Consider the following 4,457-nt stretch of genomic DNA (forward strand, 5'->3'; position numbering starts at 1 on the left):
CAGGAGCTACCCTCAACACAGAACCCCCCCGCTCCTCCTCTTCTAGTCCATAACCTGTATGGCATGCTTTGCAAATCATTCAACAAATATCAGCTGGAAGGAGCTAACTCAAGATATACTGCAAGAATGCACTTACTGCAATCCCTTAAAAAGTTTAAAACCACCACCCTCTACACTGTGGAATGGCACATACACACAAATAAATAACAGCACATGGCAAGTAATCTTATTTTTTTGTTAACATTCAACTTCTTGTGCTGTCTTCAGACAAAGCACAATAATAGAACAGCGTAAAATATTAGTAGTAATATGCTGCCAAAGGGGACAGCAGCATAGGATTTAAGAAAGTTTTTGAATATATCAGGTTTTGTATGTAATGCAAATAATTCCAACAAAATTTAAGTACTGTCCTTTAAAAAGACTGATTTTTCAATACAACTTTTTAAGCTGTACCAAAAAGTTCAGCTTCATGTTAGACATTTCTTGACCTTCTGCATATTAATTAGTGCAACGTTAACTTTTTTAATGGTTTACTGGGGTATATCACATAATGAGCATAATTAAGGAAGCCAGTACTACTGACTAGGCTGGTTACACATCCTTTGCTCTATTCACTCCAAAATTTAATAAATCAGCTATAGTTCTGACATAATCCCAGAAACACAATTTGACGAATGGGTTTTATGGCAGATATTTACAAAAGAACCAAAATAGGAAACTGCTCACTTTTAAGTCTACCTGCAAAAGATACTTTACTACTTTTACCTGTAAGCAAGACGTTGACATTGAGAAATCATGTAAAAAATCTGTACATCTGAGTAGATAACAGAGGGAAAGCATATTTGGAATAGAAGATGGCATGACTCCATGCCCTCCCTAATTTTTAGCAAGAAAGATGACTAACAATAACTGACAAAACATTCAATTCCACATACATGTCAAAACACAGATGTCAGAGTGACGGTTGTTTCTGTGCACTAAAAGAGTTAAATAGCAGAGTCCATGGGAGATAAACTGGATTCAAAGAAACAAACAGTAATTAAATCAACACACAGATACTATTACTTGTATCTGTTTTTTTAGTTGACCGAGTCTGAAGAAAGTGTCATCTACCAGAAATTAATTTTCTTCATACATTATAAGAAATTAGCATATCTAGTGTCAACTGTGCTTTAGTGTTCATCCTCCGAGAACAACTCCTTTGTTCACATTTCCAAATATATTATCGGTACTTGAAGCATACATTCTCAGTACTGGAAGCATATATTCTCAATCCTCGTGCTTGCCTATTTACTATGGCCTGTCATTATTAAATATATTAACTGTCTAGCACAAAAAAAAAAAAAAAAGTTTAGTGTCATCTTAAGCCTGATGCCTGCAAAGCACCTTACACAAAACCCTATGGAAATAATTCCTCCATCACTGAAAGCATCTGCAATTCTGGCTCTGACCCTCTAACAAAGTCCGCAATTTAAATCCCATAAAATGAAAGCAACAAAAGCCTCTCACCTTTTTCTGGTCAGACATTTATTGATCAAGTAATTTTTCAAAGGAACCACACTTATTTCTACAACCTGCTTTCAGAAAGGAAAATGCACTAAAAAAAAAATCACTGGGAAAACATTAATACCTCAAAAATATCTGAACCTGACTGTGACTCAGGATATAACTATTATGATCAGTTCTATTCGAAGTCAAAGAGGTTTCTTTTCAGAATGAACAATCTGTCTTTGACTGATACTTGATTACCACGAAGTATCTATTGGTTATTATATGGGCATGCTTTTGTTTTAAGGAAAATGGGAGTTAACATTGAAAAGAAACCTTTTTTTCTAAACATTAGTCAAGATAAATATGATGTGACTATAAAACTATTAAAAATTAATTTGGAAACACAATGTATTATACAGGCTGGATTAAGAGAAACACCTGTGACCAGCCACTTCACTGCAACTATGATGGAATTGGTCCATTTTTACGATGGTTAGGTCATACTGAACAACACCCTGGAGGCAGAGACAAGAGGTGTTTATGTAAATAGACCTTGCATGCCTGTCCTCCATCACTATCTGCTGCTATGCTCTTCAACATTAAATACAGAAGTCTATTTAGCTTATTTATTAATTTACCCAAATTTCCTTACTTTCTACTCCCTCCTATAAAAACATTCATTTAACAAGTATTTGTACACTGAATTAAGTTTTAAAGTAATCATGACCTGTGCAGCTGAAGAGATATTATTAATCCCAGAATAAATCCACCTGCATGTCTGCCAGAGAAGCCAAACAGAGGAAGAGACGACAGAGTAACTGCACAAGCTCACATCTCGAGAAACAGAAGCTGCAGTAAATGGACTCAGAACTGAGCATGATGCTACTATATTTCCACAAACTCCCAATTAAATAAGGGACATATGTAGGTGTGTATACACAAATATATCTACATATACAGATATACAGAGAGAGATACATACTACATAGGGGTAGCACACAAGTAAGGGTTTTCTGCCATTACCGTGGCAAGTTCTTCATAAACAGAGGAAGCAGCAATTGCTCTTATATGCTTTAAGTGTCTGTAGAGTATTATTTTGATTCTTATATGTCCAAAACATTCAGAAGATTGTATTCTTGACTCCCACAAATTTAATTAATAATTCTGTATGCAATTCTTCTTTTGTCAAACACAAACCTTTTTAAAATCAGTTTCCATTAATAAGGCACTGTTAGCACATCACAGTAATTTGACAAACAGTAAATGAGGCTATTTCATGAGACATTTGGAGGGTAACTTTATTCTCTTTTTAAATTACATATGAATGCATGTTTTCTTTGATTACAAAAGTGAAGGGAATGATGTTAGAATTTCTGATTACTGGAATTGTCCAGTTCCATCATAATCCTTTGGAAACAGAAAGGTTGCCAAACTTTAACTGCAACATGATGCAGAAGTGATACTGCATTGTTGTGCAAGTTTCAGAACTGACAATTTGAATTCCCTGCGTTTACCCACATGGTTCTGCATCATATAAAACACATGTCTAAATGGAGCTACTCGGGGTCTATGTATCTGTTGTAATTTCACAAAAAGTTCCTCTTAAGCCATGTGTTCACAAAAATAAGCTGCAAGTGACTTATAAAATACAAGGTCTTCTGCTCAGAATCACCAGATGGATCAGCTTTCTCTCTGCTGCCAGTAACTGCTGAATGTGTTACTTTCAATTGTATCTATAATCCTAGGGTTATAATATCCTCTATCGTGTTTCGCTGAAGCTCTGGAATTCATAATCAATTAAAATAAAGCTATTTTCCAAAAGAATTTGAAATCAACTGTGCATTCAAAAAGGTTGTTTTTAGCATTGTTGAGGGTTTTTGTTTGTTTTGGTTTTTGTTGGTTTGTTGGGTTTTTTTTTAATTAAAATGCTAAACTGTCTAAATCTCAAAGATTCCTTTTTAGCTTCCAATGCATGTTTCCTATTTAAGTGTAGTGCAAATACAAAAGTGGAAGTGAAAGAGACAATTACTTCCCAAAGTAATTGTTAGTGAACTGTCTGCCAACTGCAAGAATGCTAAAATTACATTTTAATAGCCTACATTTTATGTATTTTTTATGTATAACTGTGAAAGTATTTTATATCACGAATGACATTTACTCACCATTTTGCTGTTCAAAGCAAACTATGAAAACAAACTTTCACTTTTTTTCTAGCTATTTTTATTTTCTGATTCTGATTCCATGAGCAGTACTGAGTACTGCTGCTACATTTCAATCATATATACTAATGGAAATCATTAACGGGGGGGGAAAAAAAAAAAAAAAGGAGAGTAAGAGCATCATCATTGATTGATTCAGTAGCCTTAATAAAGCCAGGGGGTAGCATTACACTGGGTGATGCTGCTTTGGTCAGTAAAATATTCTCCAATATGCTTAGAACACAGAATTCACTAAGGAGCCAAGAAGTTCCTTATAGTGATTACAGACAACTGCTATGCAGATCTACAAATCAGGCATCTTGTTACCTAAAAATATTAGAAACACAAAGCCAGAATGAGTAAGATTTTAAAGTGCTTAATTAATCTCTACCCTAAAGATACAGTTATCAATTAAGTCAGCTATGCATTTATGTCATTTTGTTAGAATAACGTGCTCCTAATCAATGCTTTTCCACATTTCTTATTTTAGAAGTGTAGAAATCTGGCCAAGACCTAAGTCTACGGATCGCCTCCGACGACAGCACGGTGGGTGACCTACAATACATAAATCCGGTCACTATTTACAAAACCCAAGAGAGCCGTCCTCACTTCTCCTTTCACCATTTCTGAATTAGCAACAGAATAAATCACCTAAGCTAAGTACGTGAAGTAAAAACAAAGCGCCGCACGCCCCACGGAGCCGATTTGAGCCCGACGGAGGGGCGAGGCCGGCAGCCTCCCTCAGCCCCGGCTCTGCCCGGGGTCCCT

The 4,457-nt window shown here is 35.6% G+C and overlaps 1 protein-coding gene across 7 annotated transcripts in view; it reads right to left on the reverse strand.

The window, feature by feature from the left end:
- Positions 1–4,457, reverse strand: part of KLC1 (kinesin light chain 1) — a 51,712-nt gene that overhangs the window by 42,424 nt on the left and 4,831 nt on the right. The window lies entirely within an intron of this gene.

The sequence above is a fragment of the Athene cunicularia genome (genome assembly GCF_003259725.1).
Source record: "Athene cunicularia isolate RWA chromosome 5 unlocalized genomic scaffold, athCun1 chr5_part1, whole genome shotgun sequence".
Taxonomy (NCBI): domain Eukaryota; kingdom Metazoa; phylum Chordata; class Aves; order Strigiformes; family Strigidae; genus Athene; species Athene cunicularia.